The 27,954-nt window shown below is 44.0% G+C and overlaps 1 protein-coding gene across 2 annotated transcripts in view; it reads left to right on the forward strand.

The window, feature by feature from the left end:
• Nucleotides 1–27,954, forward strand: part of LOC142811756 (oxytocin receptor-like) — a 269,265-nt gene that overhangs the window by 207,820 nt on the left and 33,491 nt on the right. For both annotated transcript variants that reach the window (XM_075891593.1, XM_075891594.1), the window contains one exon: nt 15,831–15,926. The gene's annotated coding sequence lies outside the window, so the exon portion shown is untranslated. The remainder of the gene's footprint in view (nt 1–15,830; nt 15,927–27,954) is intronic.

The raw sequence follows: 27,954 nt of genomic DNA on the forward strand, positions 1-27,954 counted from the left end.
TCAATCAATATTATTGCTTTCTTTAACAGCAAACAACCGATGACTGCGTTTGAGCTTAGTCTATTCGGCCTTGCAAAAGTTTGTTCTTCGAAGCAATGAAGAACCGCAGGTGCTTTGTAAGAGCAATCTCAATTGCCGTGCTTAAACATCCTATTCACGCTAATGCACGTCAGTGCGTGGCTTGACGCCCTTCGCGGCTTCGTTTCAACACTAAGCCAACGCCGTAAACCGCACCTGCTGCTGCCAGTCAGAAGGGGCATTCCTACGGAGTTTTAATTACTCGGGCTAGCTAATTATTCGCACGCTGCTCAAACGATAATGCATGAGGAACTGCGTGGAGAACGGATGTTTAAACTTCCGTCCTCCATCCTATTAAAGCATCCTAGACTACGCTGTTCGACCTGCAGGTGCGGTACGAAGATAACAAAGTAGAAGGGTTTTTGGCATCACATTAAAAGTCAAGCTGGTACTTTCATTGACACAGACTGTAGTATTTCTAACATAAGACAAATTAAAGCTCTGTTGGAGGTTTATTAAATTTCCTAAATGTTACGCTGGAGTTGACAAGAGCCATGTGTTGCAGAGCCATTTGTTGCAGAGCTGAAACTATACCGACGCACAGGTCTTCTTGAAGAATGCCGAGAATTCCAGAAAAAAAATCTCGCTGGCCGGAGCATCTAAGTACCAGGTGCTGGCGAGATTCCTGTACTTTGCTTACCCTGTTTCAGCACAGTTATATAACTTTGGAATCTTCTGCGCAGCTTAAGAGGGCAGTAGCGCACTAACTAACGTTTGGGGTCTTAGCTTTAGTCAAGATAGTAATAGAAATAACAACTAAAATTTAGTTTTGCGAGCTCATTACATGCCTCACTACAGCAGGGAACGTATCTGAGTACTTTAACTCCGCTGACCGAGGAGAAGCATCGATAGGTTTTGAAATAACTTCAACCCCACTCCCCCTGTCAGCCTGGCTATAAGCCCGTGTAAACCTTTCGAACAAGCTAATGGTGTTAGGCTTCATTGATGAATTGGAGGTGGCAACGTAATCCTCCAAAATGTGATAGAAGACTGCAGGCATTCATCTACGATGAATTCTATTTTAGATTTCTTCGCTTTAATAAATCACGAGGGGAGATGTGACAAATCACCGTTGTCGTGTCTTTAGATAGATATAAAGTGGCATTTGACATGACCAGCTTCATTCACATTAGGTGGTTTAATTAAGTTGGACTAAGTTGGCAGTACATTGAGACGAATTGCAGATTTGTTATGAGAAAGTAAATATTTTTGTTGAGACTACTGAGGACAAGAGAAAAGTATGACATCAATCAAAGTGTTCCAAACGATTATATACTCAGTTCATATCTTTTTAATTACCTTACGGCTGAGGCTTTGCGTGTCACTTTGAATTCTTCACTATACCCAGGCGACATTCCAGTGGTAGCTACAAGCTGGCCTATCAATAATTAATGAAATTATGCAAAGCGAAACTATGTTTCTTTCCCACGAGAAAACTTCTGAACTCCCATTCAAAAGAAAGCACCTCAATTGATTTATTTTTTTTTTCTTTTCGAAAAGTGTTCAGTGCTAAAGCTTAGGTAGAAGCACGCTGGAAGGCACGATGAAACGGTCCCTGCACTCCAACTAAGTAAAAAAACTCAAGCTGCACACGACGTGATAGACGTGAGCTTCCGTCAGAACTTTACCGCTTGATATCTTTTGAACAGAAAAATGTGCATCACCAATTAGCCCCACGCCTTCCTTTGCGTTCAAGCTAGAGAGAAATTCTCAGCATTCACAACTTGTGCAAGAGCGCGAGTACTTGGGTGTTATTTCGGACAGACAGACATCATGAGCTTCGCAAACTAAACCACCACCACAGCGGTGGAGAAGGTCAACTTCCTATTCAACACTCTTCATCGTCCACCTCGGTGTAACAGAGGGTATACAATACTCAGCAACTGGCCCAAAGGTCGCGGTTTGGTTCCGGCCGTGGCGGTCGCTTTTCAATAGAAGTAAGTTGTACAGAGCTGTGTATACTGTGCGATGTGAGTGCGCGTTAAAGAACACCAGATGCTCATAATGTCTGGAGACCTCCTCTACGGCGTATCTGTTAATCATGTGGAGCCATGGTATCGGGGCGTGAAACGCCATATATTGTTACTATTAGAATTTTTCATCAATTTGCTGGAATGAGGTGAACTAGTTCGTGTTCTTTATTACCCGTGCAATCTGCAGTATACAGAGTAGCTTAATCTGCTACGTGGAATATCCCGTTAACTAACAGAAGCAATCCAAAGGTTGCCACCGCGAAACCTTCGTGGAGTACCACGAGCATCAGCCATTGCGCTGGCAATTACCGAGTTCTGTCAAAGACTTTTCCTTGCCCTGAAATTTACACAGACACTGTCGAGACGACTTTCGTGTGGCAATACAAATGGCTAAACACCCGTCATGCAAATCAGCTCCGGATAGCACCATCGCAAGCATGCATGAATTACACTGTTGTGTAAAGACTTACTCAGTATACTCACGAGTTCTCTCCTGCATGCGCAGCTCATCCCCCATGGTGACTCGAAATTCCAGGAATATTTACTTCGGTACCAGGAGATTACCTCAATGTGCGACGTGATCATCATTGCAACAAAACAATAATGTTTAGCACGTCTTAGCAGAAAATACGCACATCGTTTTAACGTATACTCTGATGAGTCTTGTTGGAAACTAAGCTCTACGCTAGCGTACTTTATGCCGTACGTTCAGTTTTGCGATTAAGATATCGACAGTCAGAACTTGCCCACTGGGTACTTCTCAGTGACTTGCAAGTCTCGTTGTTCTGTGTCAAAGCAATCGGCTTAGAAAGAACACGTATCATATGGGCATGCGAAATACAAAAGACATACATCATAGTGAAATATTCACGTTGAAAGGGTCACGAGACATCACAATGATGTTTATCAGCGGGTTCCATGTCACTGTTAAATAAGGAGATATCACAGCTAACCACAAATTTATAATTGATGCAGCGCACCAACATAATTATTTATCACGTGTACCTCTAGCGCCGAGTCATGCACTACGCTTGCTGAACAAACCACGCGGTCAATTGCACAAGGATGCTTGGTTAGTAAATGGTGCGCAGAACGTTCCGGTTGTAGTACTGATCCTGGCGAGAGATTGGTATGCGATACTACAAAGTTGCGATACTACATGTGGGAAACTTTCATGAAAGCTTCAGTGCAGGGTAGCGAACCAGACACTTGCTTTCTGGTTAACCTCAATGTCTTTCTTCATACCATATCTCCTTCTCTCTCTCTCTCTCTCTCTCTCTCTCTCTCTCTCTCTCTCTCTCTCTCTCTCTCTCTCTCTCTCTCTTTCTCTTTCTATCTCGGTGGCTGTGTAATTCCTGTGGTGTTTTGAGTACATTGAGGTCCATGGGACGGCTTTCTGCTCTGCGCTAGTAGAGTACTAAGCACTCTAGAATTGTTCACCATTTTTTTTTTCCAAACACACACAGCGATGTTTGTCGTGGCACAACGATGTGCCAATGTCTATAGTTCTCCTTATTATTAGATTGTTATACAAGTTTTTCTTTTTTTCTACAAAGTGTAAATGAACTTTTTGTGAGCATCACACGGCTTCTTTTAGGGTAAAGCGAAACTTTAACTGGGACGGGCTCTCTAATGCTGAAGTACACGGAACTTATAATTATCATTATTTAACCTAAACACGTGGTTTCTTGTAACGAATGGGAGGACTTACACACTCCATGTAACGAACGGGAGGGTTTACGTACTCGTCGAAGATTTCCTTTTTTGAACAATCATGCTTCGGATGTATGGCACCATCATTAGCGAATATTTCGGGCCTATCACCGAGAAGGAAAACCAGAACGATGCTTCACTCGCCAAACTGCAATTTCTGGAGCACTCGAGAATGACGCAGACACGTCAAGTCATTGCATAAAAATCATTGCTGGCATTGCTTATTGTTAACAAGTGCTCTCGGCTACGTGTTTTGTTGTGTTTCAAAAGACCACCCTATCGTGCTGTCATGTCTCGCGTCGGCATCCCGCTAGTCTCACGTTTGGTGCACATTAATTGAGCAGGCTGCTCGTTTGCAACGGCAGCGCTTGCTTGCCCGTGAATACCTGTGCCACCGAAAGGCTAATTCGTTTGTCCGAACCAGTGAAGCGACAGTGAAACGCTAGTGTCTCGAGTTAGACACCCACTTGCGGAATATAGAAGCGGAGTCGAAACACTGGCGCCGGCTGTCAGGCGCTCCGCGTTCGGAACAGCAATCAGTACAAAAACGCATGAAAGATTACAGGACAAGCCGTGTCTTGGCGTCTTTCTGGTAACGTTTGGTTGCGTATAGTTACTATGGGCAAGCACCAACTACCCTGTCAACACATTGTGTGGAACCATTTTTCATAAGAACTTGTTCCTTGCCGAATCGGGGCCGAAGTTTGCTCAACATGTTAATGCTGTATAGCAATGCTTAAAAAAAGGAGAAATGACAAAAAAAGTGACAGAGAAGAGACAGAGAAGGGCGCTCATCGGTGCCTGTTTCCCGCCCTTTCTTCAAGTTTCAAGCATTGCGCCACAAATAACATGTTTCGTATCTTCTATAACTCACAGACTTCAGCATCGCACGCGAAAAAACCCCGCGCCGGCTAGCATACAATACCGTGGGCCTGCAAGGGCCACTGGTCACGTGCGTAATTCTATGTGCCGTTTACAATTACATGCTGTCGTCCCGATCTTACCTCCGTTATGGCGTGTTATCGAGGTCACTGGTGATTTTGCATCGGGGCATCGTTGTTTGCATATGAGCGCATCACCCTCGTTGTTGCCTGTAGCAACCGAAGTGTTACTCTGTAAAGTATTTCAGGGACTGTGCATGAGGGTGCATTTCCCGACATCGAGAAGCGAAAGAATCACGAGAGGGCATTGCGCCATGCAGAAGAAATATAAAAATAAAGAAAGAGAGAAAAAAAAGAAAAGAAGACACTGAGAAAGGAAAGGAGAAAGTATGAAATAAAGGCCGGAAGACAAAGAAAGAAAGAAAGAAAGAAAGAAAGAAAGAAAGAAAGAAAGAAAGAAAGAAAGAAAGAAAGAAAGAAGGAAAGAAAGAAAGAAAGAAAGAAAGAAAGAAAGAAAGAAAGAAAGAAAGAAAGAAAGTTAGCACGTCAGGGACGCACACATCAACTTCGCTTGCCCTCACTTTCCCGATAGTACACGTGAGCTCCTGATGTTTATTTTTTTTTTCTAGGACATAGAAGGAGGGCGGAGGCAGGCAAAAAGGTGGACCTTTAAGCTTGTAACACTGAGCTACATACACGCGCACGTCATCATTCCTTTCACGCTGTTCGTGAAAGGGTTCCGAAGAAATGAAACAGCAACGCTTGTCCCCCTTTCGTATGCGGTCTGCCCACGTGTTCATTAGCGAATGTCACGGCTGTTGTGCTTCGTGCATTCATAGACTCAAAGCACTGCTGCAGTCACATTACACTGAAAGCGCCAGCTCTACCCGACTCGTCGCATGAGCTCACGTTGCAGTGCTTTTTGAGAAAAAAAATTCAACGTTTTACCTCACAAGTACTGAGAAATGCAGTTCTCATTCCATAAAAGTGGATTTCGCTGAAGCAGTAATCAAGACTCACTTGAATGCGCGAGATTCTCTCTTGAAATCAGTGGCAACGCTCTCGGTAAGCTTTCCCGTCAAACAATCACGCAAGTTACGCAGTCCGATCGAAGCGTGGACTTCTGGCCAAGTAAGTAATCCGTGGAATTATGCGCTAAATCTGTTATGTTAAATCAAGGTTCCTAGAGCTTTGCTGTGTCAACCTTTTCGCACTAATTTTCATGTGTTCGATGTCGTGGGTGTCGTGTCTGGTTTTAAAAGGTTGAACTCGTCTAAATGGTCTATGTCAGCAGGCTCGTGATTAGCTTTTGCAGAAAAAAGACGAATTTAATTGCTTTTTGGGTAAGCTAGCCACGTTAATTTAAAGACTGTCATTGTCACCAGCATGTTTATTAATCTTTTCAAAGAGTAATAGTTTGGTTCATCAACACAATCGTGGAACTTTGCCCCGCCACGGTGGTCTAGTGGCTAAGGTACTCGGCTGCTGACCCGCAGGTCGTGGGATCAAATCCCGGCTGTGGCGGCTGCATTTCCGCTGGAGGCGGAAATGTTGTAGGCCCGTGTACTCAGATTTGGGTGCACGTTAAAGAACCCCCGGTGGTCAAAATTTCCGGAGCCCTCCACAACGGCGTCTCTCATAATCAAATAGTGGTTTTTGGACGTTAAACCCCACAAATCAATCAATCAATCAATCGTGGAACTTTCGAATGGGTTCATTTTAACCACAAAACAAAATATGCAGCAACGTTTCACTCCGTGAATGCGGGCCAGGAGCAAACAAAGCTATGCTCGCCCTTGGGCATTGTCAGCAGAATGTATCCAGTTTACCCAGGATGTGTCCGTAGTCCTCCGTGTTTCGATGGAGTGCATGAAGCATGTTACAATATGTGCTAAACGCTTTGTTCCTGTTCCGCAAAGTCTACGTCAAACCAGCGAATTGGGTCACACTTCGATTAGTTAATTCTAGATGCGCAGTTAACATACCGTGCACCTGCCTACGGGGCGTGACAGCTGTCTTTCCGCTGGATCGTTCCCGACTGAGTTATCACTCCGCCAAGTCGCGCCGACGCTTCAACTCTCTAGATTGACAAAATATAATGTGGCATCGTTATGGGGCCCCGCTACCATCACCCTTTTGCTAGCTCGTCATGATTCACTTCTCCGTAGGTACCTGAACCATGTCGTGCTGAAAGGTACGCCTTTGTGCGTTGTAAACTCTCTTGAAGGGCCTACTGCAAGTAAAGCTGTGAAGTACTCCCTACGCCATACTTCACCCATTTGCGAATTACCCACTCTGCGTCGTCGAGAAAATTCTCGCGCTATGAAAGCTGAGCACTTTGTTCGCGCCCTTGCTGACGATCGTTATGGATTGTGACAGAGCTCCTTCGTATTGTATGGGATGCTTCAACTGCCCACTCGTTGCTCAATTCGCAATTCTCCTTGTACAATTGCGCGATTCTGTCACGCACTATTAAGTCTTCTGTCGAGTTTTGTCGTCCGACGGGCGTGTGTAGAGATGGGTGTTTTTTTTTTTTTTTTTTTGCAAAGTGGTTTCGAGTTGTGGAGTGGTTGTGTGTTGGAACACTTGATTGTCACGTAGAACGCCTCATTCATTCATTCACTTTTTTTTTATTTTTATGAATAAGACATGCAGAACGGAGATTCCTCTGTTCAATTCCAATATTGGGTAACCGAGTGAAATATCTTCATTCGCCGTTACGCTGCTTGGACACACTCCACAACACCGAATGAAGATGGGGCATGCGTGCTTACGCGTAAAATCAGTGCTTGCAAAAGGCCAGCTGGACAGAATACCGCATGCAGCAAAAGAATTCATTGGACACTGGTCTGCCCGTACACCAGAAAGAGCTGTTACAAATATACATGGTGAATTAAGCGAAACTAATGCGAGGGTGCATCGGAAAGAGCTTTTTTTATTTATACATTGACACAGTCAAGACATGTACCAGGAATCTCATCTGGTTGATGACCCCGTAATTTCCCTTTGTCACTCTCGCTATTCGATTCGAGGACCGGGCTTTTTAGAGGAATGTCCGCGTAGTTGTATGAAAGTTTCAAACATTCGCACGCGCTGGATGAATTGTACCGCTCATTCGAGTATCATCTTCCTTACATATCCGAGTTATCTCCAAATATGATGAAAGGCTTACATTAAACCTGTCAGCCACGCCAGCGGCGGCGTTAAGCTAAACCAAACTGAGCGCTTCAGTTGTATAGCGCGAAAATACTAACGCAAACTACCATGTGTGACAAGTGAACAGTTCTTTATATGCATAGTAATGGTTGCGTCCCCCCCCCCCAAAAAAAAGAGAACTAGTGCTTTGTAGCGAAACCAATCTCGAAAAGTGGTGGTTGTCTCATCATTGCAAGCCTTTTATGTAGTTACGGTGGGAGGGTGTAGGGAGGTGTGTAGTCACTATAGGATACCGTATTCGAGCCCCACTGAGACACGGACGCACTGACGTAAATGTGTCAAACCTTCTCGGCAAAAATATTTCTTTTACAAATCAGAGGATGTGTGATAGCTTTCATTTGTTTCCTTCTTTCTTCTTTTCTGTCTTTCTTTCATTTGTTCGTTTTTAATTATTTATTTATTTATTTATTTATTATTTACTTGGCTCGTTCTTTCTTTCCCCTTTCTGTTTTTTTTTTCTTTTTTTCTTAAACGGTTTCTTCTGTTTATTCTAATCGGCCAAGAGAGTGATGTTCGCGTAGCAGCGCAGCCCTTCCATAGATTATTCGAGCGAGCCGTAATACTCGGTTGTTTGCATATGAAGCGTTCGATTCTTCCCTCGAACAGGAGGAGTAGCACGACGTATTGGCCTTGCGCGGCAATATTTACCGACACCGCTGTTGACAGCAGCGGATATTCGATATGTCAACGGAAATCTTCTATAAATATGCGGTGTACGAAGAGCATTGTGTCGCAATTTGTAGTTCATTGTCCCCCGACGCTTTCTTATTGTTCAGTTAAGCTTCACCATTGCATTAACTAAGCGAATAAATGAGCGGCCCATTTTATTCCTAAGACAACAAACGACCTTCAGCGACTGGCGTAAACAGCGTTTTTTTTTTTTCTTCCCGGAGAACGCATGATTTCTTCCGGGAAACAACCTCCCGATAACAAGTGTACTTGCATACATTGATCACGTTAGTTGTTCGATCCGCGACAGAACTGGTCCCCCCGCCTGCGGAAGGAAGCGCATATAAAATGAAGCTGTATTTCTTTAGAAGACCGTAAAAAAAAATGATGAAGTCGCGATGTTAGGCCCCGAGAAAAAAATGCACACAAAGGTGAAAGACCATTTTACAACGCTTTGAGGCCGTTTCACCAAAGTGGCTCCTTCAGAATCTTTTCTCACAGCAGCTTCTTCAAAAGCCTCGGTCAACCATTGACGCCACACATCTTTCAGGGCATATATATATATATATATATATATATATATATATATATATATATATATATATATATATATATATATATATATATATATATATATATATATATATATATATATATATATATATATATATATATATATATATATTTTCTCGTCTTTCAGGAGACGTTTGCTTGCTCTGTTTCGACCTTTCAAATATCTACACGCGCGAGTGTTTTGCTGCTGGATGTATGAATGGACGAAAAACGTTGTTGTGGTCAATTTAAGACGTGCTCTAGAGCGCGGCGGGCCGCTCTCATGTCGGAAACGAAAGATGCAGTCCCTGAGGCAGGTAGCACGAATTTCGGGGATAAACGATACGAAACAATCGCGAATACCTTTAAAACGAGAATGCTGCTATTCTTACGTGAGACGAGCTTGAATCAAATGCATATTGATACTGATTGGTTGGTCCCATTCACCAGGTCATCAAGTGCGCTTGTCATTCCAAATTATTCATACCAGCGAAATTTAAATGGCCATTTTTTATGACATTTATAATGATTCAATTAGTCTTTGGGAAAATTACTTCGCAATTGACTACATTTTGCAACCTGCCCTACAAAATATGATCATAGATAGATAGATAGATAGATAGATAGATAGATAGATAGATAGATAGATAGATAGATAGATAGATAGATAGATAGATAGATAGATAGATAGATAGATAGATAGATAGATAGATAGATAGATAGATAGATAGATAGATAGATAGATAGATAGATAGATAGATAGATAGATAGATAGATAGATAGATAGATAGATAGATAGATAGATAGATAGATAGATAGATAGATAGATAGATAGATAGATAGATAGATAGATAGATAGATAGATAGATAGACGGACGGACGGACGGACGGACGGACGGACGGACGGACGGACGGACGGACGGACGGACGGACGGACGGACGGACGGACGGACGGACAGACAGACAGACAGACAGACAGACAGACAGACAGACAGACAGACAGACAGACAGACAGACAGACAGACAGACAGACAGACAGACAGACAGACAGACAGACAGACAGACAGACAGACAGACAGACAGACAGACAGACAGACAGACAGACAGACAGACAGACAGACAGACAGACAGACAGACAGACAGACAGACAGACAGACAGACAGACAGACAGACAGACAGACAGACAGACAGACAGACAGACAGACAGACAGACAGACAGACAGACAGACAGACAGACAGACAGACAGACAGACAGACAGACAGACAGACAGACAGACAGACAGACAGACAGACAGACAGACAGACAGATAGACAGATAGACAGATAGACAGATAGACAGATAGATAGATAGATAGATAGATAGATAGATAGATAGATAGATAGATAGATAGACAGACAGACAGACAGACAGACAGACAGACAGACAGACAGACAGACAGACAGACAGACAGACAGACAGACAGACAGACAGACAGATAGACAGATAGACAGATAGACAGATAGATAGATAGATAGATAGATAGATAGATAGATAGATAGATAGATGGACGGACGGACGGACGGACGGACGGACGGATGGATGGATGGATGGATGGATGGATGGATGGATGGATGGATGGATGGATGGATGGATGGATGCGGTAAAAATGTCTTTGCTTCGCTAATGAAGGCTTCAGGTTTAAAACAAAAACGTACAGCCCGCATGCACACTTTCGCCGTGCCGAACGTACCATATGCAAACACATGGCTCATTCAATTAGTCTTGCCATTTAATAATAAAAAAGGATAGCCCCCTACATACTTTTACCGTACGGAACGCATGCGTAAACAGATTACACGCCTAAATTTAGTCAATATTTGGAGACACGTCCTTCGTATATGAAATCTTTTGAGCGCCCTTTCAGAAATTAAATAATATCTTCACCGAAGTCCGTTGAATTTGGAGGATATTATCTAAACTTAGAGGATTTTTTTTTCTTTTTACCAATTCAGAAGAACGACCTCCCGTTACTCGTGGTAACCAATCTGGCGATTCGGTCCGACGCCTACAGGAGCTCGTACTCTGTAACGACAGGCTGAGCAGTTATTATGTAAACTCCGGCACTGAGCGGCTAATGCTGCATGTTCTGAAAAAAAAATTATGTATGGTCGTAGGCGTGCGCTAGAAAAGTGTTCACTCCCCTCTCGATAATTACTATAGTGGGGCGTCAATTCTGCCCCTCACATTTACTCAGCAGGACCTTTCATGTCACATTTATATGCACCGAGTTATGCCTACGCGGACTTTTTTTTACGATAATAACGGCTGAGAACTTACGATGCCACACTAAAAAAAACCAATATCTACCTCTAGCCCGGAAAGCCGACAACCAATGGCATGCCTTTGCGACAAGTATGTTATCGTGCCATTTTCATCTTTGAACCTGTTGCGGAGCTCGTTTACTTGAGAACTCAAACAACCAAGGGTAGATGAAAAGAAGGTACGGTGAGAGCTGCCTGCCCCTCTTCCATTGTGAAACCCGGCGCCCACCCGTGGTTATGGTATGGCGATCATCCTACGTACCATATCGCTTGGAAAGCACATATCAAATGTGAGACGCCGCTTCTGATAGGTGAGCCCCGGTGCGTTGAACGTCTCGCTTCAGCTCTGCTTCATCGTTGGTCATTCATCTTTCACTCGTCGCTTATACATATAGTGGCACTGCCTCTTTTCTACACGCCGTTTCATGCATAGAAGTCGATTCCGTGGAGGCTATCGCGAGATTTCTTGCAGTAGATGTGTTTTCTCTAGAAAACAGTTTTTGTTTGGCACCCACGATGTGTTTTCTTCTTATTTTACGCGGAGTAATAACTTATAGGTCTCTTGGCTTAGAGATGTGAATATATTGTTCTATTCTCTTAACGTTTCGTTGCCTTCGTTTTCTTGTTTTAAATTTAAAATGACGCGACGCTTCACGTGCGTGCCCTTGCTTTAATTGCACGATCACTTACAACGTTAAAACGTAGCTACGAAACATGCGGAGTTAAGTATTTTGTCAACCGAACTTTTTATATACCTTTCACAGCGCTGACTGCTATTTATAGTACGGAGAATACATCATCACACGTAAATGGAGCAGCTGTCTGCAGCACTCGTTTCTACAGATACGTCCCTGAAAGTGAACACGGCTGAGCATGGCAGTGTTCTTCGGAGTGCTATAGTGCATCCGACGTGACTTGACATAGAATCCAAGCGGCCAAGTTCAGCCAAGCAAGACCGGCGCCTAGCTTCTAAGGAGAGGCGCGCTCGAGCTATGTAGTATCTCCCGTGTGTCTTTGTGGGCATGTGCCGCTATGGTTCGGTGCACAGCCACGACGGCTGCAACGGTGCTCTGGGGTGCATGGCCATGCTGAGCCATTTGTCCCCTAACCGGGGACGTCACTGACCAGTCGCGAACGAAAATTGCGGACACTACGGAAGCAAGAATGAACCTGCGTGGCGGCGTGCACCTTCTGACGAATAACATTGAGTCTGCGTTCTGTGCACGCACGTTCTCTCATACCGTCCTGCACACTCGCTCAGTCACTTCAACCGCGAAGAAAACACCTGTACATGGGGCGAAGCGCAAGCTGCCATTTTCACAGTCGCGGGTAGGCACCCGATCGATGATATCGTGACGAAAATAACTTGTTTGCACAAATTAATTGTATTCATCACGATATATTTGCTCGGCGCTTCTACGTCGACTGCAGAAGTGTCACTGGTGTCACCTTCGGCTCTCTCGCGTATTTCAGCGCACGCACAGTGATGGTGTGTGGTGTTTTATGGCGCAAGGAAGTACACGCTCAGTTGAAGCAAGCAAACGCGCAGACTGTCCGGTCGAAATTTGGACCAAGCTTTACTGACGAGAAAACTTGAAAAGCATAGGAGTGGGTGGCAACATATTTCTATTTCGTTGATTGACTTTGCTTTTAACGTTTAGTGGACAAAAAGGGTTAGTACTAGGGCGTGTCCCATTTCTGTGACTTTACTCTCCAGGAGATTTAATATCGTCCTTAAACAACTGCACTGTTAAAAAGCTCTCGAACTCAGCCACGAAACCGTCAGAAGGCGCAAGGTGTGCAGTTTGTCATGCACTCTCGTTGTCTCTGAAATTTAACTCGCGACCGTACATGCCTTAGTTTTGGCAGCCGGCACTTTTCCTGCTTAGTTCACCAGCCGCGGGCGCACGCTATGTTTCAGTAAATCGTTCATCTACGGGCTCTAATGCTTCATTCGCAGTTGCGGCGCATTTTCAGAGCATGCATCAAACTAGAAAACGCGGATGGCCACTCGGTAAAAAGAAGTGTCGTCATTACAAGTGCAGGAAAGCCGTTTGATCGTAAACATCATGCACACCATGCACACCAACGTGACTTCGATTGCGAAAGTATAGTCGATAAGAGATAGCAAGTACAGAAGAGTATATAGCATTATACTAGCGAAATTCGCCTGTTAACCCGTTGCCACGCAATTGGGCCACACTTCTATATCGTTTTTTTTGGTTAGGTGTGGCATTCACCGAATCTTACTCGTTTCACATTGGGATGACTGACAACGCTCTCTGCTACGCCTGTCGTTGCGAGGAGACGCTACGCTGCATCCTGCATGTGTGGCTGTCCTGTATATGATGTTCAGTGACAGTGCAGTTACTGCGCTGTCTGTTCTAGAGCACAGTGACAATAGACAAATGTCATTCACTGTATTCTTGCGACGACATCGCAGCTGAGGAGGACCAAGAAGCTGCTGACCAAGAAACCACTGAATCAGTTGTTTTCAAATTTTCGTGCAACTGCGTTAATGTTATAGACGGAGACTCTAGGAGTTGTTTCGATGATATTCGCAAGGCGGGAGCACAAACACATGTTTCAAATAAACCACTCTGCTTGCATGCGCTGTATCCTTTTTTTCGTCACATTTTGGCACACTCTCCACCCGATTCATCATAAGATGAAAACTTGAAAAGCTTCTTTCATATTAACGAGTTCTTTAATGTGTTATTACATGATTTTTGTTTCTATTTACAGCAACTTATTACGTGTGGTTTATCTTAGATAACGCAATGTCGGCTCGATAACGCAATGTTGATTGGTATACCTGGCAAGACCAGGTATACACACCGTTTTCTAATCCACGCCATCTTTATATATATATATATATATATATATATATATATATATATATATATATATATATATATATATAGCACTAGCTCATTGCTTTCGTTCTATCATTCAATGCACAGTTGTGAATTACTCAAATTTCTTCGTTGTCTTCCAACCATCTGTGCTAAGGTCATTACTTGCAGACTTCTCGGCACATGCACAATTTATTTTACCGAACAAAATATAAGGCGTCGGTACAAGTTTCGCACTGTCTCCCCTCATCTTCTCCTGTCCGCTGTCATATGGCCAGCAATCTATTTTTATTCGTCTAGAACAAAATTTCATTACTCGCTATCTCAGTCCCACAGCCATCAGCTACGTTGGACTTCATTTTCCACGGCTTTAGCAAGGTCGCTACTAATTACAGATTCTTGTTTCACGGATCTTGGACAATTTAGTTCTCTGCTTGCTTTCCGTCGAACCATTCCAGAAAATATTTTCAATGAAGTCACAAGGTAACTGAAAACCGTAGTCGATGGTTTATTGGATCTCACGAGTACATAAGAACCTCGTTCGACAGAAATATCCTTCTTTTATTTACGTACTTCGTCTTCCCCGTTTAGAAATATTGTGAAAGAATAAATAGAGACGATTCCCTGTGCTTTCTACAAATAAAACTTTCTACAAATAGTACTGTGCTTTCTACATTGTTGGGATTGCAAGCCTTGTTGAAGTTCCTTCTCTACGTTAAATTTGTGAACTTGGATGATGTACTATTTAGCGAAGAACTTTTATCGCATCCTGAGCTCGGCTCTGCTCCACTAAGACAAGTACAGGCCAAAACTAAACCAAGGTTGGATTCATTTTCATAAATTTTTCGCGTGTGTACATTTCTCAGACACCGTCATCCAGTGATATTAAGTGATTTATTCATGCGATCAGCAATTCGATATGAAACGACTACGCATAACTTCGTTTATTTCCTGTAGTTGATTGCTTCGAATCTGTAACATTAAAAAAAGAATTAAAAACGGTGGGAGTTATTTGCGAGTGATACATTTACTTAACCAATCCAAAGAAGCTAACCAGCCACAGCCCAACGCAGCTGCGCTATATTAAGACACCGATGCCCCTTATAGTTCAGCCGAAGCGTCATGTGCGTTATCGTAAATTTGTCTCTGAGTGTACAGCTTTCCGATCATTAATGGTTGATTGCTTCGAAAATTGAGTAATTCGTTACCTAATGGAGTCATGTCGAGCGGTTCGTCGATGCAACACCTGAGTGCAGCTACTTCGCCTAGGCCGGACCAGAGGCTCGCGCCCAACCATCAAACGATCCCTGCGTCACGTGGTGCTCCCAGAGAGGAGGGGAGGAGAGAGGAACGCCAACGGGATGACGCAATCACCATCTCGGGAAATGCGCGACGACGAGCAGCGCGCCAGACGCCGCCGCTCCTCGGATGAGAATGAACCGCGTTCCGAAAGAATTTGCTCCGAGACGGAGTTTTGAGTGAGCCCGGTTCGGGACGCACTCGTGAAGTCGGCTGGACCGCTGAGCCGAGTACGGCATTTGAGTCTTCCCTGTTGCATTCCCCGTTTCCTTTTTTTTTTTCTTCTTCTCAAGGCGTCGCCGAGGAGAGTGGTGCGACATATATCTGGCGTCTGGTGGTGATCTTCGAGCCTCCTGGAGGACCTAGAGACCAGCGCTTCTTGAAGGCAGGTGAGTTACTTATGCCTCTCTTTTATGTCGCTAGCACTTTGAAATCGTATAACTTAGTTGTAGTAATACTGAAACGGGTGGTGTGCCCTAAAGTGGTTTCGTGTATATGCTGTAGAGCGTGTATTTTCGGCACCAGACGGTCATCGTATAGTGATGATTGCACTAATCAGTCTCATCTGCGCAATGTTCCTCTGTCGCAATCACTTCTCTAAGATTTTTTTTTTTGCTCACGTGAGTTAGATATTTTCTCATGTCGCTAAACGTTATTCCTTTTGGTTTATTTGCAAACCACATGGCAAAAACTTTTATATGTTTTCATGTATTAATTACTGTCTAACCAGAATGTAAGAATCAGAAGGTAAGGTACATTAGAAATGGTTAGAAGACGCGATATTAACGTCAGAGGAGTCGTTCATACCATCAGCACAATTTTCAACCTGAAAAAAAATCATGGGGTTTAAGAAATAAAACTTTATTGCTAGTACAATATTGTAATGCCGCAAATAGCTGCGGTTGAGTGTCTATCGCAGCACAAGACGAGGTCAACTTTCAGCGAAAAAAAATCAAATAATATTCATTTGTTTTGAATGGAACCAGTCACCTGTAGAAATAGTGCGAGCTTTGTTTTTGTCTGTTATTTGTTTTATTCTTCATTCCAGATAAACATTAATAAAGGATTATTTTCATTCCCAGTCAATCACAGACTTAAGTGAGAATCTATAGATTACGTGCATACTTTTTTTTTTAAATTGCTTAAATCGGACGTTGTGTTGGAGCGTGTTCTGTAGGACGCAGATTGCGAAATAAGACAAGGGGGGCAAACAAGTGGGACTCCAGCACGTGACATCCACAGCTCGGACTGGCCGCCAACACAGTGCCTCGAAAGTTTTGTTATTGTGTTTAGCGCATTGCAAAGCTATTCTGTCTGCTTAGTTATTCTGCAGGCAGTTTCGTAGAACATGTGCAACGGTTTCTTCCTCGCCAAAGTGATCACAGGCTGCGGCAGTCATCACTATGGGGAACGCATACGCGCAGGTTAATGAGAAACCAAACCGTAACCTCCGTAGAAGAGTAATATCATTTTGGCAGAGTCTTCACGCAAGTCTAACGCTTAAGGTTCGACAAATGCAGTATAATCCTACGTAGGTTAAATGCGGCCATGCAGCTCTATGAAGACGGGATGCATTGATGAGAAAACACGCGTATCTTCCGTGTAGCTTCGGTCCTTGAAACCGACGTCAATAATTTATGGCCTTATGCGTGGGCTGAATGGGCGGTTTGAGTGGCCCGTTTATTGCCGACAGACTAACAGTGACTTGGTAGTCGTTTAAGCGCGGTGCTAGGCTTCCTGCGATATACTAGCCTTTCTGAATGGCTCTCATTTGAGCAGCCTGGTATATGTTTGACTGCTTTTTTTTTCTTTTTATTTACTTTGCCCCTCTATCTCTCTCTCGCCCTTTTTCGAAGCCGTCGCCCCACACCCCTGAAGAGCAGCATACTCAATATTAACGTCTGGTTAACCTCCTTATCTTCCTCCACAATTTTCGCTCAGCCTTTGTTAATGTGTTGTTGAGTATTGTGCAGTAGACTGTAATATCGTCAGAGTTGTCAACTACAACTTCTCATATGTCTCTCGTCTAGGTCCTTCTGCATGTCGTTCAGCAGTGGCTTCCAGATGCTCAAAAATTTGAAATAGTATGACGAAATGAAATAGTGAAATGAAATGAAATTGTTTATTACTAAAGAAGCACACTGCTTCTTTAGAAGCACACGTACAGATTGTTAGCTGCCAGCAAACGTAAATTTCAAAATTTTGTGTTCACTTAATGTCGTTGCGTCTGTTATATTCCGATGTTGTGCGCACATAACATGAGCATGTGACGTGTCGTACATGTGTGCATGCGTGTACTACATCAGCTATGTAAAATGCGCTCAGCTGCGTGCCAGTCACATACCTTTGTAGTTCTAAGAATATGCACTTTTGCAACTTACCTTGAGGTCGCTTGTTAAGTTCCAGTTACGACGGTTGCAGTCAGTCTGTGCCTAGTTAAGGATGTTATTAGTCACGTCGACCAGCAGTAAATTTTTGTGACGGAAAATTACTTCAGAGTCACAGACCTATGAGCTGAGCTTGCATCGATATTCACAGAAATTATGAAGCCTTCTAAAGTAAAAATCACCGTGTGAACTTCTGTGCCCTCAAAGCATACATGGCTCGCTATTAGTCCGATTTTCAAGTTTCAGAGAGTCTCGTCAGCTATGCGTAGAGGAAATAGTCTCCAGCTGCGCATTGCTCACTTGATTATGTTCCACGAACGCGAACCCTATAGGTATCAGAGGCGCCATACGTACATCGGCGTCTATATAGTTTGTTCCCTCGATTTCCGTAGTTGGCGAGGCGAAAGCATCTTTACACTGTTGTCCTTTCAACTGAAGTGTGGTAATTTGTTTGTGTACGCGGCATACTTTACACCGACGTTAAATGAGCCGGAAAATATTGTGAACAATTCTCTACGCATCGGTGGACTTATGCATTTCACTTTGTTCGGTTTGTAACAAAATTACACGGTTAATAATAATTTATCGGGCTTCACAAAGATGGTATATGAACGAGCACAAGTCAAAGAAGGGCCTTGCGCAACGTCGCTAATTAACCGAGCCAGCGTCAACCCTGGCCCGAAAGCACAGTTCTTTTCATATAGCACCCTGACAGTAACCACGTGGGAAATCAGGAGTAGCATACACTAAAACCATGGATGACGCTCCATGCATAGCTCCGTCGCAATTGTCGGGTGATGGTAAAGAGCTACGTACGCTTATCATTAATGCATATGTGCATTTAGGTCCTGCGTAAAAATGAACCAGAAAACAAAGATCCCTTGATTATGTATTTCTTTTGAGAGCTTGTTCGGGAAGCTTCTAATGCTCGCGCCTTGTCCGGTGGCCACCGGCGTGTACACCAGTGTTGCCAGTGTACACTTCTCTGGTCGGCGCTGACAGCATGCTCTCGGGTGATTCCACCATGGCACGCCGCCGCCCAAGGCGTCAGTTTTCCGTTCAACCAAGTTCGCCCTTGCTCTTCTGACCGTGTGGTCCCTCAACGCACCCGTTCATGACATCGAACGTGATCCCTTCCTGACCACAGCTGACGTACTCCGCTTAACGGAGACATGAAACGCCGAAAACTTGTACATCAATAGGTTTGTGCCAGACGTGTGCACCAAGAAAGCGGAGCGTCCTCTCGGCGGTGTTGGGATCTACGTTCTGATGCGGCTGAATATCTCGCGTTGCCAACGATCAGCCAGAGCCATAACAGGGAGCACGCCGCTGTGAAGTTATCATCCGGGATAGCAGTTCTGGCCCTGTACTTGGCACCGAAGTTGTCAGAAGTAGACGTCACCAAGTACACCGAGAAGGCTATGCATCGATACAGGACCGAGTTCAAACACAGTCCCTTAGTACTCTTCGGAGATCTGAACGTTGACATCATGCAAAGTGATTGGCTAGTCCAACACACGATGTCATGTTACGCTGTCCGATGCATGTCATACGATTGCAAACGTCCCACCATCATCAGGGGCACCTGCATCGATGTTGCCTTCTCGAAGTTTTCATTGCGTCTCGTTATTGATGATCCCTTGGCAACATACTTCAGTGATCATAAAGAAAAAATCTTTATAAAGAAACTAGTCTATGGAGCGACGCTCCTCTAGTACTTTATGATGATGAATAGTGGGTTTTTATGACCCAAGAGCCGTGGGTGGCCAAAGCCACCCATGGCCTTCGATGTATATATAATGTATGTAGTGCACGCATCATAAAGCAATAATTTTTATAAGGAAACGACTGAGTCCCTGAGCTCATTGAGCGACGCTCTTCTTTTACTTTACAAAATAACATGTCTTGTGTATATAAAAAGTATATAGTTGACCAAAATGTTTATAATGCATGCGAATGTAAATTTATAAATAGTATGTATGTAATGTATATATACCAACGTTGTCACATCTATATATGATGACTGGAGATGTGTACGGATTTTCGAGGGTTACCCGGACATCTCTGAGCAAGCTCCTCAAACATCATTCACTTTGTGGATATAGCGGTGTTTTTTTTTTCATATGCCACCTTTCGTGATTTCTAGATTTGTCTAATAAAGTAAAAGCTGGTCCAGTCGTCTAACTTATTGTTATGCATTCCTCTGTTCTACTACAAGTGAAAAAGCATACATTAACACGGGTGTTCTTACCACAAGCATTCTTACGCGTGCCTCTGTGACTTTGTGAATGTGAGATAAAGAAAGAGACTAAGAGAAAGGCCAGGCGGTTAACCAGATGTTAGTTGTGAATGCGAAAATTAACTCTGAGGTGTCCACAAAGGTGCACGAATACATACATCCTTAAGACTTTTTTTTATTTCTAGTTTTGCTAACATTCTTAATTGTACCGGTTTGTTTTGGTCACTAGTACAATGCAGCTGTGAACTAGCTAGAGCACAATAGCTGAAAGTAATGAAAGTTAGTTCTACTACTCCTATAATTCCTTTTTCTTCTTTTTTTGCTCACACATTGAAATACTTGACCACAGGTGTGACAAATACAATGTATGCTATCCGTTTAGTTCATATTCCGCGAAGCGTTGCATGAGTAGACAGCAATTCGCCTCATGCGCAAACAAAATACCATTCCATGTAGTGCGTGTATACGGTGACGACTTCTATGCATGTTTCTACAGATATATGTAGCGACGTGTAGACATTGCCCGATACAACGTGAAGATTCTGTTTCCTCGACTCATTCTTTGTTACCAACCTCCATGCATGGTCTGCCGCCCTTGATGAGAAGTTGAACGGAACCCCACCCTCACTACTGCCCTAGGACGAGAATGAATAAAGTTAGAATAGAAAAACTTTTCACCTCAGTACACCATCTCAGGAGTCAAATGCTGCGAGCCGGTCTTGGTATAACTTTATCAATGAAAACTTATTTTCCAGAGCACGTTCTTGTCACGGTCAGGTAGAGAAAGCAGACATTTGCTTGTGACATGCACTTCATATTGGCGAAAACTAAATGACTGGCGCATCTGACACATTGGACCCGCCGTTGCAATAAACGCATTCTCAAAGCTTAGCGCTGATAGAATGCTTGGTTATTGGTTCAAAGCGACTGCTCCGTCGAACATAAATGTGTGCTGTTGTAACTGCTCATGGCCTCACAAACGCAAGCGGAAAGACATGGCGCAGCTGTGAGCAAAGTCGATAAGCAGGGCAGGTTTAATTGTGGGTATTTTAAACAAGCCTATAAAACAAATATATCATACACCATGCGCCGAGATACGAGGCGCGTTTCTACAAATCAGGAACAACACAACGCACACATGTATGGAAACTACGTTGTGAATTGCATTGTAAGGCAACGAAATTGTGTGTTATGAGCCTCTTCAGCGTGATTTTACTTCCTGCCCCCTGCCCATTTTAAAAGGTGCCAAGAGTGCAAAATCGATTGGAGCAATCACCAGCACAGTTGACAGGAAACGGCTAAATGTACAAATTATCGCCTTATAGCCGCAGTTGCTGTTCTTGTTGAGCTGCCGACTGTCAAGCTGAACTAAGCAGCCTAACTCGTGAAAACCTAATGTTCGCGCGTCCACCATGCAATAACAGTTACGTATAGCACTGCAGTCACAACAATAATGCCTTCGCGCCACAACACACACAAAGAAATTGAAATAAGTAGGTAAAGTTCGGCGAGGGGAATAGTGGCCCTTGTTGACCCCCGTAAAATGTATTGCGGGGTATTGTAAGTTGGACGTTTGGTTGTATGACTTCATCTCTTTTCACAGCAGTGAGTAATTGCAGCCGTGGGTGTTGCAATGGCTATAAACTGCTAGAGTACATTGGGAGAGCCGCCCGCCATTGCACGGCACATGCAGTACTTTGGATTTTCATCCACTCGTGCTTCAGCTGAGGCGTGTGCAGTAACAGCGTCCCTCTCCATCGACTTGACAACCAAACGCAACATATAGGCGAGCGAGTTGAGACAACGTACACCAGCCGACGACCCTGATGATTGCCTCTTAGAGACTGACGCTCGTTTGAAAAGGCGCGGCCTGGGCGCCAATTCATAAACCCATGCATTTCTTTCGAGGTCTCCCGGTATAACGTTCCCGGACATTTATGTTACCGCATTTGCAATTGACGTTACGTAAAAACGTGGGTTATAGGATACCCGCGTTAACGTTCTTAACGCGTGTTTTTTTTTTTTTTTTTTGCCTCTCCAGTTCGGCGCTCGCTTACGCAACTCGCAATTTTGACGTCCTTATACGACCGTGTCTCCGAATGCACACAGGAACTTACATTTCCTTTTTTGCCAGGGTGTTGACAGCGGTGCTCGCCATTTTTAATTAAAACTGGCGCGTCATCTCTGGTAACCACTGATGCAGGCGTTGGTTTAGTGAGTCGATAAAAAAAGCAGCGAAGAATCGCAACAACAGACGCACGGCGCAGTTCGAAGGGGAGTGTGTCATAACGCAACAGTCCTCATTCATCCAGACCGATGTTGAAGAAATGTAGAATAGTGACGCCGCCGACAAGGCGAAGCAGCTCAACTTCAGACGCTACACAGCACGCCTCAAAGTTCTTTCAGGTCGTCTCGTAGAGCATATTAACGTTTACCATTCGAGCGTCGACGATCGTGCATAAGACAAACAGGAGCCACCTCCTTACCCTGTTAAAGGAATGTTTTTCTAATTACGTATCTCACTACTCTAATTAATAAAGCCATGAAACGTCGAACACGCCCAAACAACAATTTCCATGCATATGCGCCTGTTGTGGCATTGTTACTTTTGTTTTTTGAAAATACCAGATGGCATGGTCACAGTCTAATGTGGTGGTACAACCCATCCGCAATGTAGTCCTTAGGCAACTTCCGTTACTCTGTGCACGTTGGGTTCTTATTAAACCGACAGAAATACCCCCTCCACCATCAGCGCATTGCGAATTCGCTTTGCATTTTACCTGCCCAGTCATGTGATGCCTGTTCTTCAATGCAGACTCCTCGCACCCCACCAGCAGCTTATACTCGAATACTTCTGTGAACGTTCGTGTCTCACTGAAGAGGCGAACAGGTCCCCGAGTGCAAAACGTGCCAATGTCTGAGTGCTCAGAGCAGCTGGTGGTGAGCGCATCGTGGTAATCTATCTCATTTACCAAATTTAGACGGGGTGAGGTAAATATCGAATGCATACAACAGATATCGAACACGATGAAACTCGAAAAATACATAATGCATAGACAAAGTGAGCTTCTGTTACTTTTAAACCTGTTACTTTTTTTTTCATTTTACGGATATGACAGAGTACAATCAAATGGAAAAAAAAATGGAAGACCCTTAAGCTCCGCCTTTAGGAGTTGAACGCCAAAACAATGTCCTGTCCTTAGCGCATACTTCTAACACGTTATAAATGAAAAATTTTCGAACTTGCTGAGCACCCACTATATACGTGGCCTCAAGAGAATAGGCGCAGTAGCGTGTGTGCCTTCTGTAGTGGATGGCCGGCTTTAAACCGAGAAGTCACTATGATAATCCCGTTTTCTGTCGCACGATGGCAATGTACACGTGTACCACCCGTTATCACTTCAACAGTTTATTGTGAAGCATGCACGCAGGGCACATGGGTCCATGAAGCATGAAAGTTACTTCCACTCCATTCCTAAGCAGATGATGTCATTTTCACGGCATTCCCAAGCGGACAAAGTGGCTGTGTGCTAGAACACCCGCATGCCACGCAAGCGACCCGGGTTCGATCCCCACTCAGAGCCAGAATGTTGATTGATTGATTGATTGATTGATTGATATGTGGTGTTTAACGTCCCAAAACCACCGTATGATCATGAGAGACGCCGTAGTGGAGGGCTCCGGAAATTTCGACCACCTGGGGTTCTTTAACGTGCAGAGCCAGAAAGTGTTTATGATTTATTTTATATCCTTCTTTGTCAATTTTGTGGCCACGCACCAGATGATTTTTCACTCAGAAGCAACGACGCTGACTCCAGAATCACTGCGAAACGAACCCTTTACCGCTATCGCTTTACACTATAGCGTTCCGGCCTCTTTAACGCGTAAACGTTGAAGAGGCCGCAAGGGGAAAATAACTTGCTATAATAACTTTCGGTGGAGAGCTCGTAAACATGTTGTGGATACTACAGCCGACGTTTCGACAAGCGTGCGTGTTTACATATAAAAGCGGCGAATCGTGTTCTTCAAGCTGCGACCTTCCAGAAGGCAAGTCTGCTTGTCGAAACGTCGGCTGGAGTATACACAACATGTTTACGAGTTCCAATACACTCTGTGAGGCGCGCTATTACAAAGCTCTACATAAACTCTGCAATAATTAAGACTGTGTGACACCCTCTCTGGTTTTACGTTGAGGTTGCTGCGGATTGAAAATATTTCTTTGTCCCTTAAGCACATTGTCACAGAAGTAACTTACAAAAATATTCTAGATTTATTTCATCTAGCAAAATTCATGTAGAAGTCGTAAAGCGTGCACTAAAAGAAATGGCTGCGATTTGTCGGATTTAATTCAGCGTCAAAAGGCAACCTGAATGTAAAAAAAGTATAAAACCAGTAATGATCTTATATCGAATTTTATTCCTACTTTGTCGAAAGGTAGCATTCTTTAAGAAGGCCGAGAAGAGGTGGCCTGGCGAATGAGAACAACCTAAAGAGAAATAACAAATAATGACGCGTTTTATTATTTCACCTGCCAACTGGGGCACAGAAAAAATATTAGTAATAGGAAGTGTGCCTCTGAAAGGCTGCAGTAAGGCTGAGAAAAAGAAATATATTGCAAGCAGCGGCTCCCCGTGGTCACTGCTTCAATTGTTCAGCGACATCCTTCAATTTAGTTTTATTCTTTCTTTCTTTCTTTTTTTCTTTCTTTGTTTTCTTTATTTCTTTATTTATTTATTTTCTTACTTTATTTTTTTTATTTATTTGTTCTTTCGTTCTTCTTTCCTTCCTTCTTTTTCCGTTGTCTCAAATATACTTTCCCTTGCTGGTTAAGGGTGAAATACAAGAATATAAACAAAAGTAAAAAATACAATCTAATCCAGTCACTTGTTTTTGTGCAAACGGGAAAGTTCGACGAGAAAAGCAATTCTTCGAGCACAATCTATGGCTCTTAACATATCGAAAGCATCTGCAGCGAACAGACCTGTTTTTCGTTTATTCGTTTGCTTGCCTGCTTGTTTGTTTGTTTGTTTTTAGTTTTAAATTGGGACATTGCAAACGTTCAAGGAAACTGGGCCCAAAACATTTTCCAATAACCGAAGTGTGGTATGGTATGGAAAAAACCGCCAGGCCTGAGTGTAACGTGCAGCATAGTCACAGCGAAAGCTGGAAGAGTGATCGTTCATAACATTTCTTAAACACTATTCGGGTAACTGCTACAAGCACACTTGCAAGTTACCCACTACATTATAAATATAGTGGGCATGGACCAACACTGGTTACAGTCCAGGGAGCAACGAATCACCCTTCCGCTCTTCTGTATTGTCGGTGTGCTAATGGACCACATTCTTCACCATATAGAATTCGCTGTGCTATTCCCGCGCTCCCACCAACTCATTTTAGGCTGGGACTTTTCTCCCTCTGCTTCCGCGGCTATTCGTTGTGCACAACGTGTCGTCCATCTTACTGACACAGACCACTTGCACAGCGACGAAACCTACAGGCCACTTCGACTCATCGCGGCTGAAGACATCTAGCTACCACCACACGAACAGAAATTAGGCTCAGTTTTGTCGAACGACGTCGACTCTGGTGACATTTTGGTCACTCCGTCGCCCTGTTGCCTTATTAAAGACATAGCTCTCGCATGAGGTGTGGCTCGCTTCAACAATAGATCAACTGTCCTCGCTGCTGCGAACACCACACCAGATAAAATTTTACGGCCGTGGAGCACTACTGTCGCCTGCGTTGCCGATCTGGAGCCTGTGTGCGTCGTGCCTCTTACCCCTGTCTCCTCTAAAGGACATGCTGCAGATCATGCTGCTTCCTCGGCCTTTACAGCAGCCATCAACAAAGACTTGACAGACTCACAGAAGCAGCAGCTGCTTGATTTGTTGGAAAAGCATGCAAACTCCTTTGACGTTCATTCATCCACCCTGGGCCAGACAACCGCTACAGCAAATCGTATTCAGACCGACGGAACATCCATTGTGCACCGCCGTCCGAACCGCGTCTCTCTAGCCGAACGAAAAGTCATTGAAGAAAACGTAGACGATATGCTCTAACGGGAGATAATCCGACCCTCAACCAGTCCTTGGTCGTCGCCCATCGTTCTGGTCCGTAAAAAAGACGGTTCCATACGATTTTGTGACGATTACCGAGCACCCAATAAGACCACTAGGAAGGACGTATACCCCATGCCACGCATCGACGACGCCCTAGATTCCTTACAAGGTGCTGAATTTTTTTCGAGTCTCGACTTGCGCGTTCCACCTATTGGCGAATCGCCATGCACGAAGAGTATGATGCTACGTGACCACAATGAGGATGCATGAGCAACACTTGATAATGATGATATTGTAAAGATGAAGAGGATAGATGTACCAAATGACCACAATAATCATATTTTTCTCTGTAGTAAGCAGGCTTTCAATATGCCATCCTTCGTCATTCTTAAGAGGAGCGTGCTACCCAATGCACACTTGCAAGAAAATATCTGCATTTTGTTTTTCTGCTATGGCTGATGACGACAAAGAATTATGCCTGAAGGTTCTGTAATGAAGGTTGGAGCATTCGACGACCCACTCGTGACTCAATTCGCATTTCGTGATGCCTGATTGTGCCTTTGCTGTTCTAAAACGTTTTGTTACTCATATTAACGCGATTCCCTTCCCGACATCAAGCCTGCCTAAGGCCAGTTTGTAACGGAGTTCGAAAGTACCGGTGTGGCACTGTGGTAAAATACTTGGCTTGCATGCAGGGGACCTGGGTGCGAATTCAAATGTGTATTCTTGTGTTTTGAATCTATTGTGTTTCTTTATTTCGTGCGATAGTGGTTACAGACAACGGCGGCAGCAGACAAACATGGCCCATGCGACCTTTGTTCTGGTCTCATAACAGCTTCCGCTGTAAAGTCATTCAGGTCTTTCGTGCCGTGAGCTAGCTTGTAGAGGGCCACTCGAGAAAAAAAAGAATTAAGAGGACGCTTGATCTCCGCCTTCGAGAGCAGTACGTGATATAGTGATGGGGCCCCACGCACCTTCTGAATAGCTAACCTGGCTTCGGTTCTCAGCACATACCTCAACAGTGCTGCAAGAAAAATCACAGCATATCCACGGAGTGAATCATGATGAGTGGGGCGAAGCGCTGGAGGGTTTCATCGCTAAACTGTGAACCATCCGCGAATATCACCCACTACATTATCAAAGACGTGACAAACACTGTATATATCTATAAAAGAAATTTTATTATTGGTAAGTGGTAGATATATGTCGCTTCCGTTCCCCCTTCAATAGAAAAGCTTTACTGTCGGCGAAGTGATGGATGGGTGATGGGAGGTAGCGGGATGTTTGCGAGGACTAAGTAGGGGACAGTTTGCAAAGGTGGAACTATAGGTGGTCACGTAGAAACAAGAGATGGACACAGTGGGAAAATCTATGGTGGACACAGTGGGAAAATTTAGCACGCACCTGGATACATGTACACGTCCATCCTGCATTCCATATTGGCTAATTCTCAACGGTTTTGGCTTTATGGTCGATGAAGTGGTGGATAGGTGATGGGGTGTTGTGGTATGTTTGCAAGGTGGCTACATATACCCAACGGCGGAAGGACAGGCCCACACTCTAAGGAGCTTCGCCCCTAAAACGATGGTCTGCGCACGTACCATTGACCGCTTAAGCTAGCTTAGACTGCCAGCTGCAAGTACACAAGTAAGCAAAGCACGTCTAGACGGGCAAGAGACAACCCAAATCAGATAAAACTGCATCGCCGCACCGTCTGCCGTTGAGCGTC

The sequence above is a fragment of the Rhipicephalus microplus genome, chromosome 1, assembly GCF_043290135.1.
Source record: "Rhipicephalus microplus isolate Deutch F79 chromosome 1, USDA_Rmic, whole genome shotgun sequence".
Classification (NCBI taxonomy): domain Eukaryota; kingdom Metazoa; phylum Arthropoda; class Arachnida; order Ixodida; family Ixodidae; genus Rhipicephalus; species Rhipicephalus microplus.